The sequence below is a fragment of the Phyllostomus hastatus genome, unplaced genomic scaffold (genome assembly GCF_019186645.2).
Source record: "Phyllostomus hastatus isolate PE091 unplaced genomic scaffold, TTU_PhHast_1.1 phas_scaffold_21, whole genome shotgun sequence".
Taxonomy (NCBI): domain Eukaryota; kingdom Metazoa; phylum Chordata; class Mammalia; order Chiroptera; family Phyllostomidae; genus Phyllostomus; species Phyllostomus hastatus.
The window spans coordinates 41,943,874-41,962,371 of record NW_025334017.1 but is presented as its reverse complement, the minus strand read 5'-3'; the positions used below and the strand labels follow the sequence as shown (position 1 = coordinate 41,962,371).

The 18,498-nt window shown below is 39.3% G+C and overlaps 1 long non-coding RNA gene across 1 annotated transcript in view; it reads left to right on the top strand.

Moving 5' to 3' along the window:
• LOC123833314 overlaps window positions 1–14,161 on the top strand; it is a 218,423-nt gene extending 204,262 nt beyond the window's left edge. The window contains exon 3 of the long non-coding RNA XR_006788206.1: window positions 14,078–14,161. This is a non-coding gene — a long non-coding RNA (uncharacterized LOC123833314). The remainder of the gene's footprint in view (window positions 1–14,077) is intronic.
• Window positions 14,162–18,498: the final 4,337 nt, after the last annotated feature.

Here is an 18,498-nt window from a genome sequence, read left to right as displayed (position 1 = left end):
AAAAACAACATTTCTTGGCCTTCTCTTCATAACTTCCGATGTCACAATCACCTGTGGTTGAGGATAAAGACATCAGCCTGACGTGGGGAAAACAGCAGATGTGGAAAAACATGTAAGATTTAAAGGGGTACCCTGCTTTACAACTCTGGCTCAGGTGTACAGAGCCATCTTATAATTAGTGAAACGAAGGAAAACCCACAAAGCCAATCCATTGGTGTACAAGAAGAAAAGAAAAAAAAACTTAAAAAATATCTCTGTTCAAAATGAATTACTTGCAAGAGACAAAAAAAGAAATTAGAAAAAAACAAAATAAGCTAAGAGTTTATAGTTTTTTATTGTTCAATTACAGTTTTCCCAATGTTTCCCCCATTGCTCTCTGCTGCCCCAACCCATTCCCCCTATTCCCCCAGTCATTCCTCCGCTGTTGTCTTTGTAGATGGGTACTTTATACATGCTCTTTAACTAGACTCTTCCCCTGCTTTCTCCTGTTATTCCCCTCCCCTCTGGTCACTGTCAGTGTGTCCCTTATTTCCATGTCTCTGGTTCTATTTTGCTCATTTGTTTGTTTTGTTCATTATGTTCCACTTATAGATGAGATCATATGGCATTTGTCTTTTGCCTCCTGGCTCATTTCACTTAGCATAATACTGTCGAGTTCTATCCATGCTGTCACAAAGGGTAGGAGCTCCTTCTTTCTTTCTGCTGCATAGTATTCCACTGCGTAAATGTATAGACGTTTTTTGGTCCATTCACTTACTGATTGGCACTTAAGCTGTTTCTAGCACTTGGCTATTGTAAATAACACTACTATAAACATTGGGGTTCATAGGTTCTTTTGAATTGGTATTTAAGGATTCTTAGGGTATGATCTCAGTAATGGGATCACTAGATCAAAAGGCAATTCCATCTTTAGTTTTTTAAGGAAATTTCATACTGTTTTCCACAGTAGCATTCCCACAAACAGTTTACTAGGGTTCCCTTTTCTCCACATCCTCGCCAGCACTTGTTGTTTTGTTAGTGATGGCCATTCTGACCGATGTGAACTGGTATCTCAATGTGGTTTTAATTTGCATTTCTCTTGGCAGCTAGTGACGTTGAGCATTTTTCCATATGTCCATGGTTCTTCTGTATGTCCTCCTTGGAGAAGAATCTGTTCAGGTCCTTTGCCATTTTAAAATTGGATTGTTTGTCTTCCTGGTGTTGAGTTGTATGACTTGTTTATACATTTTGGAGATCAAACCTTTTCCAAAGTATCATTGGAAAATGCTTTTCCATACAGTTGATTCCCTTTTCATTTTGCTGGTGTTTTCTTTAGCCATGCAGAAGCATTTTAATTTGATGTAGTCCCATTTGTTTATTCTTTCCTTCATATCCCTTGTCCTAGGAGATCTTTGGAAGAAAATATTGCTGCATGGGATAATGGGAGTTTTCCTGCCTATATTCTCCTCTGGGACTTTTATGCTGTCACAACTTATAGTTAAGTCTTTTATCAATCTGAGTTTGTTTTGGTGTATGGTATAATTTCATGGTCTAGTTTCATTTTTTTCATGTATCTTTCCAGACTTTCCAATATCATTTATTAAAGAGGCTATTTTTATTCCATTATGCTCCTGCCCTTTTTGTCAAATATTAATTAACCATAGAGCCTTGGGTTTATAACTGGGCCCTCTAGTCTGTTCCACTGATCTATGTGTCTGTTCTTATGCAAGTACCAGACGGTTTTTATTTAAATGGCCTTGATATCAGATATTGTGATCCCTTCTACTTTGTTCTTCTTTCTCAAAATTGCTGTGGCTATTTAGGGTCATTTATGGCTCCATATAAATTTTTGAAATGTTTGTTCTATATCTGTGAAATATGTCATTGGTATTTTAATAGGTATTGCATTGATTCTATAAATTGCTTTGAGTAGTATGCACATTTTAATTATGTTAATTCTTCCAACCCATGAACATGGTATATGCTGCCATTTATTTGTGTCTTCCTTCATTTCTTTCTTCAGTGTTGTGTAGTCTTCTGAGTATAGGTCTTTTACTTCCTTGGTTAAGTTTATTTCTAGATCCTTTATTTTTCTTGTCACTGTAGTAAATGGGATTTTTCCCTAGTTTCTGTTCCTGTTATTCATTGTTGGAGCACAAAAATGCCTTCAATTTCTGGATATTGACCTTGTATACTGCTGTTTTGACAAATTCACTTATTAGGTCTAATAGTTTTTTGGTGGAGCCTATAGGGTTTTCTATGTACACTATCATGTCATCTGCAAACAATGACAGTTTTACTTCCTTCTTTCCAATTTGGATTCGTTTTATTTCTTTTTCTTGTCTGATTGCTGTAGCTAGAACTTCTAATACTATCTTGAATAGAAGTGTGGAAAGTGGACACTCTTGTTTTGTTCCTGATCTTAAGGGGAAGCTTTTCATTTTTCTATTGAGTACAGTGTTGGCTGTAGTTTACTCATATATGGCCTTTGTTGAGGTATGCTCCCTCTACTCCTTCTTTGCTAAGTGTTTTTATCATAAATGGGTCCTGTATTTTATCAAATGCTTTTTCAGCACCTATTGATACAATCATGTGATTTTTGTCTATCATTTTGTTTATGTGATGTATAGTATTTATATTTTTGTCTTATGAATGTTATTTTTACTTTATTTTCAAATATATTTTATCGATTACACTATTACAGTTGTCCCATTTCCTCCCTTTATTCCCTTCCTCCTAGCACCCCCTCCCACCAACGATCCCACTTAGTTCATGTCCATGGATAATACATTTAAGTTCTTTGGCTTCTCTATTTCCCATGCTATTCTTAACCTCCACCTGTCTATTTATACCTCCTATATATGCTTCTTATTCCATGTATTTTTCCCCTCTCTCCCCCTCCACCTCCCTGCTGATAACCCTCCATGTGGTCTCCATTTCTGTGAATCTGTTCCTCTTCCAGTACTTTGCTTAGTTTGTTTTTGCTTTTGTTTATTTTAGGTCCTATTGTTCATAGTTGTGTTTTTTTTTGTTATTTTACTGTTCATAGTGTTTGATCTTCTTCAATTTCTTAGTTAAGTCCCTTAAACATTTCATACAATAAGGGTTTGGTGATGATGAACTCCTTTAACTTGACCTTATCTGGGGAGGACTTTATCTGCCCTTCCATTCTAAATGATAGCTTTGCTGGATAGAGTAATCTTAGATGTAGGTCCTTTCCTTTCATGACTTTGCATACTTCTTTCCAGCCCCTTCTTGCCTATAAGGTATCTTTGAAGAAATCAGCTGAGAGCCTTATGGGAACTCCTTTGCAGGTAACTCTCTCCTTTCCTCTTGCTGCTTTTAGGATTCTCTCCTTCTCTTTAACTTGGGTGATGTAATTATGACATGCCTTAGTGTGTTTCCTTGGGTCCAACTTCTTTGGGATTCTCTCAACTTCTTCGACTTCCTGGAAGTCTATTTCCTTTGCCAGATTGTAGAAATTCTCCTTCATTATGTTTTCAAGTAAGTTTTCAACTTCTTCCTCTTCCTCTTCTCCTTCTGGCACCCCTATGATTCAGATGTTAGAAGTTTAAAGTTGCCCCGGAGGTCACTAAGCCTCTCCTCATGTTTTTGAATTCTTGTTTCTCCATTCTGTTCTGGTTGAGTGTTTATTTCTTCTTTGTGTTCCAAACCATTGATTTGAGTCCCAGTTTCCTTCCCATCACTGTTGGTTCTCTGTACATTTTCCTTTATTTCACTTTTCATAGCCTTCACTTTTTCCTCTATTTTGCAACCATACTCAACCAATTCTGTGAGCATCCTGATCACCAGTGTTTTGAACTGTGCATCTGATAAGTTGGCTATCTCTTTGTTGCTTAGTTGGAGTTTTTCTGCAGCTTTGATTCGTTCTTTCATGTGAGCCATTTTTTTTTGTCTCAGCACACCTGTTACGTAACAAGGGGCAGAGCCTCAGGTGTTTGCCAGGGCGGGGGCAACCCAAGTCGCTTCCTTGTGATGCTTTCAGTGGGGGAGGAGTCAGCCAGGGAACACTGCTGCTTGCTCTGCTCCCTGCCAGCTTTCAGTCACCTCCACCACTATCCACAAGAAAATTGGACCCTTCTGGTGCTGGCTCCCAGGTGGGTGGCTTGTGTATGTTCTAGGACGAGGTGGGTCTCTCTAGCAAAGTCTCCTGTGAGGTTAGGTGTTTTTGCCACCACTGCAACCCCCACAGGTTTTTTCAGTCAGAGGTTTTGAGGCATTATTTCCCCATGCTGGAACCCTGGGTTGCATGGCCTGTCTTGCTCCCCAGTTGTTACTCCCAGTTTGTCTGCACACGAATGTGGGACTGCCTGCTCCACCAACCATGGCCTTGCCCAGTCCACCAGGTGCTGCCTTGCCTGCCCTGGTCCTCCAGATACTGGCTTGCTGTGAGTTCCTCTCTGCCCTGCTGCCCATCTCCACCCCTCCTACCTGTCCAGATGAATGTTTCTTCTTTAACTCCTTGGTTGTTGGACTTCCAAACAGTTCATTTTTTCTGGCAATTCTGGTTGTTTATTGTTTTTTAAATTTGTTGTTGTCCTTCTTTCGGTTCTATGAAGAGGTACAGTGTATCTACCTATGCCTCCATCTTGGCCAGAAGTCAGTGGCTTTGCTTATAAGCTGTGTAGAACCCTGAGAAACCCATGGATAATTGTCTCCCAATGACATTGTGGTCCGTACATGGGAATTTCACTGGGACAGATATCTAAACATAGGATGACTAGGTAAATTGGATTTGTGCATCAACATTGTTGTTCTAAATGTTGATAAATTACTCTCCAAGTTGGCTATACTTTCATTATCTGTATAAGACCTTTGCTTCTCTTTTTCATGAAATGTTATTCTTTCCAAAGTGATGGTGAATGTTTCATCTTTTAAATGTTCAATTATTCAACATGTCTCAATATGGTTTGCTGACAATTCCATCCTTTTCTACTGCTGTGTAAGGGAAGGTGTCTGTCTCATTTGCCAAGTCTTGTTATCCAGCAATGTAATCCAAGCTCAATCCTTCCAATCTCTTTTTCTTCAAAAGTACTCTGGTGACTTTTAAAACTGTATTATTCCATATGCATTTTAGGTTAAGCATTCCTATATTAGATAGTATGGTTTTTTAAAATATATATTTTATCATTATGCTATTACAGTTGTCCCATTTCATCCCCTTTATTCCCCTCCACCCTGTAACACCCTCCCACCCCCATTCCCCTCCTTTACTTCATGTCTATGGGTCATACATATAAGTTCTTTGGCTTTTTCATATCCTATTCTTAACCTCCCCCTGTCTATTTTCTACCTACCATTTATGCTATTTATTACCTGTAGCTTTTCCCACTCTCTTTCCATCCCATGGGCCTGCTGATAACCCTCCATGTGATCTCAATTTCTGTGATTCTGTTTCTGTTCTAGTTGTTTACTTAGTTTTTCTTGTTTTTGATTTTTAGGTTTGGTTGTTAATAGTTGTGAGTTGGTTGTCATTTTACTGTTCATAGTTTTTATATTCTTTTTCTTAGATAAGTCCCTTTAACATTTCATGCAATAAGGGCTTGGTGATGATGAACTCCTTTAACTTGACCTTATCTGGGGAGGACTTTATCTGCCCTTCCATTCTAAATGATAGCTTTGCTGGATAGAGTAATCTTGGATGTAGGTCCTTTCCTTTCATGACTTTGCATACTTCTTTTCAGCCCCTTCTTGCCTGCAAGATTTCTTTTGAGAAATCAGCTGATAGTCTAATGGAACTCCTTTGTAGGTAACTCTCTCCTTTCCTCTTGCTGCTTTCAAGATTCTCTCCTTCTCTTTAAAATTGGGTGATGTAATTATGATGCACCTTGCTGTGTGCTTCTTGGATCCAACTTCTTTGGGACTCTCTGAGCTTCCTGGACTTCCTGGAAGTTGATTTCCTTAGCCAGATTGTGGAAGTTCTCCTTCATTATGTTTTCAAGTAAGTTTTCAACTTCTTACTCTTCCTTTTCTCCTTCTGGCACCCCTATGATTCAGATGTTGGAACATGTAAAGTTGTCCCAGCAGTGCTTAAGCTTCTCTTCATTTTTTTTTTTTTTGAATTCTTGTTTCTCCATTCTGTTCTGGTTGAGTGTTTATTTCTTCTTTGTGTGTCAAACCATTGATTTGAGTCCTGGTTTTCTTTCTGTCACTGTTGGTTCTCTGTGCATTTTCCTTTATTTCACTTTTCATAGCCTTCACTTTTTCCTCTATTTTATGAAAATACTCAACCAATTCTGTGAGCATCCTGATTACCAGTGTTTTAAATTGCATGTGATAAGCTGGCTATCTCTTTGTCACCTAGTTGTATTTTTTCTGGAGTTTTGTTCTGTCTTTCATTTGGAACTTTTTTTTTTTTTTGGTCTTGGCACGCTTGTTAAATAGTAAGGGGTGGAGCCTTAGGTATTCCACCAGGGAGAGACAGCCCATGGAGCTGTATGTGGGGGAGAAGTCTGAGAGTGAACAGTGCTGCTTGCTCAGCTCTTGGCTGGTTTTCAGTTACTTCTGTCCACAAGCAAATTGGGCCTTTCTGGTGCTGATTCCCAGGTGGGTAGGTTTGTTTATGTTCTAGGACCCTGTGGGTCTATCTAATGAACTCTCCTGTGAGGCTTGGAGTTTCTCCTGCTACCTCAACCCTCACAGGTGTTTTCCATCAGAGGCTTTGAGGCATTATTTTCCCATACTGGAACCCTGGGTTTCGTGTTCTGTCTCACCGTCCATTTTCTCCTCCTGGTTTATCTTCACGCAAATGTGGGACTGCCTGCCCTTCCAGCCACTGCCTCGCCTGGTTTGACAGCTGCCACCTGACCTCATCCTCTAGCCACTGCCTTGCCACATGTCCTCTCCTCTCTGGCTGTCCATCTCCACCCCTCCTACTGGTCTGGATGAATGTTCTTCCTTAACTCCTTGGCTGATGGACTTCCATACAGTTTGATTTCCTGGCATTTCTGTTTTTTTTTTTTTTTATTTTAAATGTGGTGCTGTCTTTCTTTTGGTTGTGTGAGGAGGCACAGTGTATCTACCTATTCCTCCATCTTGGCTGGAAGTCTATAATGTTTATTGATTTGTAAATATTGTACCATCTTTACATCCCTGGGATGAATCCCACTTGGTCACAGTGTATGATCTTTTTAATGTACTGCTGGATGCAGTTTGCCAATATTTTGTTGAGGATTTTAGTGTCTATGTTGATCAGTAATATTGGCCTATAGTTTTCTTTCTTTCTTGTGTCTTTATCTGGTTTTTGGATTAGGATGATGGCCTCATAAAAAGAGTTTGGGAGTCTCCCCTCTTCTTATATATTTTGGAATAGTTTTAGGATAGGGGTTAGCTCTTCCTTAAATATTTTGTAAAAAATTATCCTGTGAAACCATCTGGTGCATGGCTTTTATGTGCTGGGAGTTTTTTGATTACTACTTCAATTTCACTAGCTGTTATAGGTCTGTTCAAGCTTTCTGCTTTTTCTCGATTCAGTTTTGGAAGATTATATATTTCTAGAAATGTGTCCATTTCATCCAGGTTGTCAAATTTCATGGCATATCATTGTTTGTAGTAATTTCTGACAATCCTTTGTATTTCTGTGGTATTGGTTGTAATTTCTCCTCTTTCATTTCTGATTTTATATTTTAGGGTACTCTCTCTTTTTTTCTTGATGGTCTTGTTAAAGGCTTTTTAATTTTGTTTATCTTTTCAAAGAACCAGCTCCTGGATTTATTGGTCCTTTGAATTATTCTTGTAGTAAGAGCTTATATGTTTTTTTATAAATTAGTTTGCAGAAATGATACTGCATTTTGTATGTATCTATGGGTATTTGAACTCATATGTGTTTTCATTGGTCTTGTAAAAAAATAGTTTTCTAATCACAAGAATGTGCTATCATTTATGATAAAGATACTAAAGATCCTAAACATTGAGACCACTGGGCTGGTGATAGAGTAAGAAAAAATGAACAAGCATCCACAGTATCTTCATTTGACCTTTAAACTTAATTTTGTCATTTTGCCTGATGAATTGAGAATTCTCAGAACCCATCTGAGCTCTGTGCTAGGTGACTAACTATGAAAATGTTTTCCCATTCTAACTCTGGTGTTGGGGGTTATCTATGCCTCTGGTCACCCACATCTGTATGTATACTGAATGTAGTCAACCAAATGACTGCAAATTGATAGAAATATTTTGATACTGGTGATAACAGCATTGATTTTAATCCTGAAAAAGATTTTTTAAATGCTGTTTATTAGTCCAGCTACCTCTGAAATTCCAGAGACCAAAAAAAAAAAAAAAATCAGGCGAAATACTCCTTTTCCAAAGGCATCTCCACTTTTAAGAAGTAGACTGAGTGATTCTGATGCAAGTGGTTGGATTCTTTTTGGGGGACAAAAGTGCAATGATTTATTCTTTGTCTCATAAATTCACTTTATTTTATTTTATTTTTAAAAGATTTTATTTATTTATTTTTAGAGAGGGAGAAAGAGAGGGAGAGAAACATAAATGTGTGGTTGCCTCTTGCACGCCCTCTACTGGGAACCAGGTTCACAACCCAGGCATGTGCCCTGACTGGGAATCAAACTGGTGACCCTTTGGTTCGCAGCCCCTGCTCAATCCATTCAGCCACACCAGCCAGTGCTCATAAATTTATTTTAGATTAAACAATGTCTGGGCATCAGTGTATAACCCAGTCCCCACTCAATAAAACTATGGAGAAAAATGTCTTGTGGGTCCCGGTTAGCTCAGCAGTGTCTCTTGCCAACAGCAGTGGGCCGCCTCTCTAATTGAGTTTTTAAAATATTATTCACCATCCCTTTTTTTTTTTTTGGTTTGCAAATTGTATATTTCTCACAAAAGAAAATTTGGTGGAGGGGGACTATAATCAGCTTTGTGATAATGATTTGCTTTTTTTATAACCCAATTCTATTTCTTATGGCTCTGTTATCTTTGGAGAGTCCATGTACTTTTCTTTTCCTTTATATTGGTTTTTCATTCTTTCTTGTACCCAGATGCTAGAATAGATTTAGGGCATCATAATTATGCCATAATTACCATGATCATATTTTTCTGCCATTGAAAATTAGTACCAATTTTGATTTTTCTCAAAGCGTCAACAGATGCTCTCTTTCTTTTGTGTCGTAAATTAGTGTCAGAGCATGTATAAATGTACAAGCCATTTTCCTGAACTCGTGAGGGGCATGCTGAACCCACTGCTTCACTGAAGTTGATTGTTTTATAGAATTATCATCTTTCCTATTGATAATTTTATTCACAAAAGCTTAATTGTTCTCTAACTACCATGCAGTCTTATTTCACTGTCCAGAAAAGAACTCAGTGCTCTACCAAAAAACTTTATTTTATAAATGAGACCTAGAGGGCCAGAGAAGAGAAATGACTTTTTAAGGTCACTCAGCAACAGAGTGACCTTAAAGTCAGAAACAGAGTCAAGGTTAGATATTTTTATTCCCAAATACTTTTTATTATACCACACTGACTTAATCAGATTTATTATGGGTGTCTTAATTCTGGCAAGCCATCTTGTCCTTGTTGCTTCTGAGCAAAAGAAGATAAGAAAAACTAGTGGAAGGAAACTAACACTCACTACTACTGAAAAAGATGAAAAAAGGGCTGAGTGTCTCAGTAAAGCCTTGGAAGAGAGAACATTGCTGTTTACTTGGGATTAAGAGTGTTATTACTCTCTTCCCTAGATGGTTCTTGGCTGAGATGAACAACACTTCCACATTCATTCATTTATTTAACAAACACTGACTGACAACCTTCTGTGTAGTCCTTAGAAATATAAGATAGAAGACACTCCCCCAATTCCCACAAACTCACATTCCAGTGGCAGGTGAAAATAAATCGACATAAATAAATTGATATAAATCGACAGTTATACTACAGGATGGATTTTGGGTTTTTTTTTAATCAGAGTTGATCGTAAGATTTATTTTTAATGCTATCTCTAATTTTATTCCAAAATAACTCTCCTATTCTCACCAAAATACTACTTTATTCAATATATTTTCATTTATACCTTAGTTGATATTTTTCTGTGCTCTATGATCAATAAAGAACCGAATCAGGCAAGGTTTCCATCTCCAAAAACTTGCAATCCAGCAGAGTAGACAAAATAGTCATTTAAACATAATTCAAATCAGATGGTAGATATTCATCTTCAGAACTAGTGATTAGAATAAAGGTGGCTTTAATGTTGATCCTTAAAGAATTTGGTAAGTGAAAAATGGGCCAGTTGCTACAGATATTAGAGATGTTATACTTAGAGGTATGAAGCTTACAGTTGTACAGAGTAATCAGGTATGAGGACAGTGGTGAAAATTTCCACTGGAAGAGATGAACTGGAACTATATGTGAAGAACCATTAACAACCAACAAGGTATTTTAAGTATATTTTATTGATTATGCTATTACAGCTTTCCCAATTTTCCCCCTTTATTCCCCCTCTGCCCTGCTCCCCCAACCCTCTAGCATCCCCCCTTATTTCATGTTCATGGGTTGTTTATATGTTTTTGACTTGTTTCATATACCATTCTTAACATCTCCCTGTCTATTTTATGACTACCAATTATGCTTCTTATTCCCTATACCTTTCCCCCCTATTTTCCCCTTCTTCCTCCCCACTGAAAACCCTCCATGTGATGTCCACTTCTTTGATTCTGTTTCTCTTCTAGTTGTTTGCTTAGTTTTTGTTTTTATTGTTGTTTTCTTTTTTAGATTCAGTTGATAGTTGTAAGTTTTTTGTCATTTTACTGTTCATAGTTTTTATCTTCTTCAATTTCTTAGGCAAATCCCTTTAAACATTTCATACAATAAGGGCTTGGTGGTGATGAACTCCTTTAATTTGACCTTAACTGGGAAGCACTTTATCTGCTTCCATTGTAAATGATAGCTTTGCTGGATAGAATAATCTTGGATGTAGGTCCTTGCCTTTCATGAATTGGAATACTTCTTTCCAGCCCCTTCTTGCCTGCAAGATTTCTTTTGAGAAATCAGCTGATAGCCTTATGGGAACTCCTTTTTAAGTAACTCTCTCCTTTCCACTTGCTGCTTTTAAGATGCTCTCTTTATCTTTAATCTTAGGTAACTTAATGATGATGTGCCTTGGTGTGTACCTCTCTGGGCTTCCTGGACTTCCTGGAAGTCTATTTCCTTCACCAGATTGGGGAAGTTTTCCTTCATTATTTATTCAAATAAGTTTTCAATTTCTTTCTTTGTTCTTCTTCTGGAACCCCTATAACTCAGATATTGGAAATTTTAAAGGTGTCCTGGAGGTTCTTAAGCCTGTCTTCATTTTTTTGAATTCTTATTTCTTCATTCTGTTTCAATTGGATGTTTATTTCTTCCTTTTGTTCCAAATTGTTGATTTTAGTCCTGATTTCCTTCCTGTCACTGTTGGTTTCCTGAGTATTTTGCTTTATTTCACTTTGGGTAGTCTTCATTTGTTCTTTCATTTTTTTGATCAAGCTCAATCAGTTCTGCAAGCACCTTGATTACCAATGTTTTGAATTCCACATCAGAAAGGTTGGCTATCTCCTCATTGCTTAGCTCTTTCTCTGGAGTTTTGCTCTGTTCTTTCATTTGGACCATATTTCTTTGCCTTGGCACAGCTGTTAAGTTGTAAGAGGGCAGGGCCTTAGGTATTCACCAGTGCAGGGCAACCCTCTTTGCTGCAGTTGTGGCACTGTCCATGGGGGAGGGCCAGAGAGGGAACAATGCAGCTCACCTGCTTGGCTTTAGCCCACTTTCCAATGAACTCTCATCTGAGACTGGGAGTTTCTCCCACCGTGGTAACCCCTGCCGTAGTCCACAGTCAGCTCTGAATCTCAGTTTACCATTCAGCCAGCCCCTGCCTTGCCATGGTCTGCTCTGCCGCCTTGCTGGGGGTCCTTTCAGCCAGCCCAGCCCACATGGTCCACAACCTTGCCCCAGGTTCTCTCCATCTTCCCGCCTCCCTCTTATGGGTCTAGTTGACTGATGGGTCTGGTTGACTGTTTCTTTAATTCCTTGGTTATCAGAGTTCCATGCAGTTTGATTTTCTGGCACTTCTGGTTGTTTATTGTTTTTAGATTGGTTGTTATCCTCCTTTTGATTGTGTGAGGAAGGAAAGGGTTTCTACCTACACCTCTATCTTGGCTGGAACTTCCCAACAAGATATTTTGAAATGACTGATGTGTTGAAACAAAGTCATTTAATGAAATAGCATTATTAAAGTGGTTGAAATAGCTTCACCATCAATTGAAGAGTTGGTGTATGTAATGTGTTTACTTTTATAAGAAGCTCAACTGCTGACCAAAGATTATACAGGGTGGAAGAAAAGTCTGTTTACAGTTGTTTGTATGGCAAATAATAATGCAATAAGTAATAAGTAATAGTATAAGAATAAGCTCTGTGTTTCATGTACTTACAACTGTAAATCTACTTTTGCCCCACCCTGTATAGTAACTTCTCACTATGGTCGTGTGTGTGTGTGTGTGGTAGGGAGGAGCTGTCTTCAATATCAATCAGCTGTTATCTCATTGTTGATCTTCCCGGGAGATGAACACATTCCAGGTGTCACTGTGCATTAACCACTGTTGATTAGTCTGTGTGTGATAGCAGTTTTACTTTAGCATTGATTTGGTATTAGATCCGATGCCTCACTCATTTCAGCTACTTCCTCCAGTTCACCTCTCAATCAAGTCTTCACTGCACATACATTTCCAAGTCACAGAGAAAAGGGGAGCCTATTAGTGGGAAATAAGAAAACAACCCTTAGAGCTTCATGACAGTTGTCAGGAAGACATGTAGAGCCATTAACTCTCACCCCACAGACAAATAATCAGCTTAAGGAGACATAATACAGTGTCTCAAATTAGATTAAACTCACTTGAGCAATTAACACATGATTCATAAACACTCATTCCCAAATTCTTATGACAAACTTCTTATCAAAGACAGCATTGCTGTTCTACTCTCTTTTTCAGTAAGACAATATGAATAATATAAACGTTTTAGTAATCATTAGATAGAGGTTTGGGAAAAAGTGATTGATCTTAATGGGAGTGATATTTCACATTTTATTTTAGGTATGTGACTAATACTCTTCCTGCTTCCTTCCCTGGTAGGGACAGCAGGCTCTGCCACTGGAGGGAGAAGTCCCCTCCCCTCAACATGGAAATTGCCCAATTTGCAAGGTGAAAGAAAAACATCTGAAGACTGATACTTGATTACTTAGAGGGGAAGGACATTGATATTGCATAGAGTGGAAGGAGGAATTGAGTGGCAAATGCAATAAGAGGTACAGGAGAATGGCAGAGTTGGATAAAGGGGAACTTTCTTACTTGGGCAGCTCCAAAACTGGAGGGGCTGTGAGGGATCAGCAGAAGCCTACACAGCACTGTACTGAAAGACAGTCAAGGAGGTAGACCAGGGGAATTAAGTTTCCTTCCCATATGTCTCCTTATCTCTATCACACCATACACACTTCTTACACATACACAGACAAGGACACACACATACACAGAACCATGCATATTTTCTTCAAAACAATTGTTGTTCTTTAAAAAAGAACTGTTGAAACCATCTTCAAGTTTATGGGAATTTTCTGTACCCCGAAAGAGTAGAGGAAGAGTGGTCTCCATCGTACAAAATGGGTAGTCCCCTCCTCCCGCTCTGTTATTGGTTCCTTCATGTGGGTTCCAAGTGAGCAAGAGCCAACCTCCAGACGGAGTCCTGCTGAGAAAAGATGGGACCCTCCAACTTTCTCTACCCAGGAGAAAGCAGGCAGAGACCTGGAGGGACAAAAAAGTGGGCTTTAATATGGGTTAAGGGTACATGGTTTCAAAATAAATATGGATAAATTATTTCATGAAAGATTCATAGTTAGAGAGCAATATTTACCAAGCAATTAACGTGTCAGATGCTTTAAAATGTACTATACCCATTTCAAATGAAGAAACTGAGCCTCATAGGAGTTACATAAGTGCTATAGATCAAATGATGCGAATGAAAAACCTGAGATTCTAACTGATGTCCACATAACCAAGTCAGAATATATACCACAGCTTATCTTGTCCTTGTTTATTTCCAGGGACTAACAGGTTGCCTGGCACCAAGGAAGAACGCAGGAAATTTTGTCCAACGACTGTTCGGATGAAAAGGGCTTTCACAGGCAAGTCCTGAAGTGGAGGCCTGAGTCCGTGTCAAAGCTCCTCAGCCAGTTCTGAGGTTTGGGAGTTGCTTTAGGCAACCATAAATGGGCCAGAAACCAGAGCTTTGGACACCAACTGCTGCTCCCAGACATTTGATGACTGCCTGTATCACCACAGCGTATTCTCATTTCCTCCGAAGAAGCATTTAAAATAAATTCCCAGAGAAATCACAGACAATGGTCACTTGAGTCTCTTTACAATCGAGCTGCTCATTTGCGGCAATGAACAGCCTGGCCAGGGACAGATGATCAGGGCAGTCTGACCCAGAGGACAAGTTAGCAAGGGTGCTTCCTTTTACGGCCACCCTTTAAAACCTTCTTCTGTTTTTTTTTAAATTTTTTATTTCTTAAATTTCCTTTCCTCCTATTTTTAAAAGTTAAATTTATTAAGGTGGCAAAAGATTATATAATTTCAAGTGTACAATTCTGATACATATTGCATTGTGTGCTGAACACTGAACATCTAATCTTATCAAAATGTGCCCAAGGATGACAACCACCAAATGATAATAGTGGGGTTTGTTTGGATTTTTTGTGATCACAGAGAAGATGGCAAAAAGCAAAATGTAAATGGCTTCACATTATTTTAAAGATTGCTTGGAATAAGATACTGTACCTGATATATTGCATAGGCTGACCCATTTAATTTCTTAAACAGCCTATGCGGTAGGTTATCGAGGTTGTGCCTGATGTCTACACCTAATGAACACTTAAAACATGTTGGCTGGATAAATGAATGAGGTGTACTGTAAATTGATCGATCCAGATTTCTACTAAAAACCAAACAAACCTCAAAACCAAAGCTTACCAGGAGCTGCAGTCTCACAAAGTGGGAGGAAAATAAAAAGATAGAGAAGAACAGATTTCTGGGTGTGCAACCAGGCTAGTCAATGCTTTGTAACCAATGTGATAGACTCCCAGCATACTGTGTCTTCTGGTTCCTTCCTATTCGTGGTTTCTCACCAGCAAAAGCCTTCCTCATGAGGCACTAGCTGCACTTCTCAGTTTCTCTGTGCAAACCAGAGCCCCATCGGATAGTTTTGGCTAGTATATAGACAAGACAATAGCCCTTTGTAAGTCAGAGCTGGGCATGGGGCTACTCAGTGTGCAGCCACAGCAGTATGGCTCCAGGAGCATGGGAAAGGAATTCACCCTTGTTAGGTCCTCTCATTCTGAAAGTGAGTCAAGTGTTTTCAACTAGAGACAGGGTAGGGGGAAGGCATCCCTTAGTGGGGTGTATATAAACTGAGTCCAACATACAAATGCAAATGGCCTTTTACTTGCTCAGGTGTTGTATCCTTCCTTAGACCCAGACACATAGCTTCTTACATTAATCTTTCTCTCCTTGTCAAGGAATCAAGACACTCAGTCTAATTTTCTCTCCTTTCAGACACTGCCGCCATGTACTTTACCCCTGAGGAACTTTCTCCCCTTGTCTGGGCTGCAGAGACTAAAGGTAGACTGCCTCTCTAGATTCCCTCGCCAACCCCACCGCTAACCCAGGCTCATTATTGCTGCTCTCAAGGACAAGCCTTTAGGTGAAGAATGTCCAGCAAGTGTCCTTACCTTCTTCAGCACCCACTGTCAGCGACGGCAAGGAGCACTGTGTAAGAAGCGTTCCAAGGACAGGTTCGGTGAAAACACCATTGCAGTCCATTTGGAGTTTCTGCCATTCACTTGGAAGATGACTGACAACACACAGAAAAGACATTATTAAATCACTTAGTACCAACTCATTATAATTTGTGTTTTATCACTGATCACTAATGGAAAACCAGTTGGAGAAGAGTTTTCAGAAGTTAAAAACACTGGGAAATTACAACATTTATAAAGTTCTTAATGCTGTGTTCCCTGGCCTATTATTCTTACTTCCTTTAAGGCACAGGTGGCAAATACAAGGCCCGTGGGCTGAATCCAGCCTTCCATGTTTTTTTATCCAGCCCAGCGCCTTGTTTCTACCCGGCAGCAGTGCTGAGCTGTTGTTTAACTGTTAAGGAGTAGTTACATTTATACAGTCCTAAAATTACATTCGGCTCTTTGAAGGCAACCACAAGGCTGATGTGGTCCCCAGTGAAAATGAGTTTGACACCCCTGCTTTAAGGTAATGAATGGGAATTCCAGTGGGTCTATACTATTGTATTTTGGGGGAGACTTATGGGAAGCCCTTCTACACCAGAAAGTGGGCTCAGGCGGATTAATACACAGCAGTGGTCCCTGGAGCATCCCCCGTGGGGCAGTGGTTTGCTTGATGGAACGGCCCTCTGAGAACAGGAGCAGCAGTGTCCCAGTGGACTGCTGGCTGCCTCTCCCTCGTGAGACAATCCCACCTTTTTCACTGAAGAAATCATGGTTAATCCCAGTGTGGGAAGAGAACAAAAAACTGGGGACAGACGAAGATGTGTTTTCTCCATTTCCAAACTTTTCATAAGAAGCCATTTTCTTTACCTGTCTTCCTGATATTTCCCAATCTATCCTATCATTCCTTCTTTTCTCATGTGGAGTGACATACCTGCTTGAAAAAAATGCAGGAAGAATAACCAGACATTTTGGGCTCAGGAATGAAAGAGCCTTTTTTTTTTTTAATTTTGCAGTCCACAGAAAGCACATTCAAATGCTCCCCCAGCCCCCATGGGTCCCCACTCAGGAAACACTGTCCCCATCTATAAGTCCGGTAAGACATGCGAGTGCGTTTGCCCAGTTACAGCATTCCATATACCGTATCAGCAAGTCGTCTGGGCCTTTATGTTCAAAACTGGATCACTGCAGTGGCCTTGATCAATAATAAAGGTGCTTTTTAAAACCCCATCTGCCATTCACTTTATGTATTTATCAATGTATTCAGAACATAGATAACAGAGACAGGTGCTGTTTGTTTGGGGTTCTTTAGGCACCAATATATAAAATAAGCTGAAAGTACTGTACTTACTTTTTAGGGTTGCCATAACAAAATACCACAGGTTGGGTGGTTTGAGGAAGAGAAATTAATTTATCAGAGTTCTAGAGGCTAAAAGTCCAAGATGGAGATGTCAGGTTTGGTTTCTCCTGAGGCCTTTCTCCTTGACTTGTACATGGCTGTCTTCTGTGCTCATGCATCCAGGATGTCTCTTCCTCTTTTTCATGAGGACACCCCAGTCATTTTGGATTAGTGCCCCATTCTTCCAGCCTTGCTTAACCTTATTTTATTAAAGGCCCCTTCTCCAAATGCAATCGCTTATGCAGTCAGGGCTTCCGCATATGAATTTGGAGATAACACAGTTCATTCCATAACAAAGACCTATAAAAAAGCAGAGTTCCAAATAGATTTTTAAAAACCTAAAATCAGCTCTGAGTCGTTGACAGAAAACACACTTAAATGGTAAGAGGAAAAGGTGGAAAATAAAAAGCATGAATAGTTGTTGCTTTTATAGTTATATAGTAACATATAATAATTGAATATAGTAATGTAGTATAAAACAGAAGTAACTGGAATATGGCTTTGTGATAAAAAGAAATAAACTACCAAGAAGATAAAATAATCATGAATTCATATATGACAAGTCTCAAAATATGCATGGCTAAGTTTCAAATATCAATAGACCAATATGACTATTAATTGATCATACTAGATTTTGACTCCCTTATCTCAGAAACTGATATTTAAAATAGTACAAATATTGATAAGAAGGATAGAAAAATTACCACAATTAAAACATACCGACTTCTGGCCAAGATGGAGGCATAGGTAAACACACTGTGCCTCCTCGTATAACCAAAAAAAAGAACAAAAACAAATTAAAAACAGTAAACAAGAAGAAATGCCAGAAAATCGCCCTGGCTGGTGTAGCTCAGTGGATTGAACGCGGGCTGCGAACCAAAGTGTTGCAGGTTCGATTCCCAGTCAGGGCACATGCCCGGGTTGCAGGCCACGGCCCCCAGCAACCACACATTGATATCTCTCTCTCTCTCTCCCTTCCTTCCCTCTCTAAAAACAAATAAATAAAATCTTTAAAAAAAAATGAAGAAGAAGAACTGCCAGGATATTGAACTGTATGGACATCCAACAACTAAGGAGTGAAAGGAGAAACACTCATCCAGACCAGTAGGAGGGGCAGAGACAGGCAGCAGGGGTGGAGAGGACTCACAGGAAGGCCAGGCAGCTGGAAGATTGGTCAGGCCAGGCAGCTACTGGTGGAGCAGGTGATCCCACATTTGTATGGAGATAAACTGGGAGAAACAACTGGGGAGCGAGACAGACCATGCAACCCAGGGTTCCAGTGCAGGGAAATAAAGCCTCAAAACCTCTGACTGAAAAAACTGTGGGG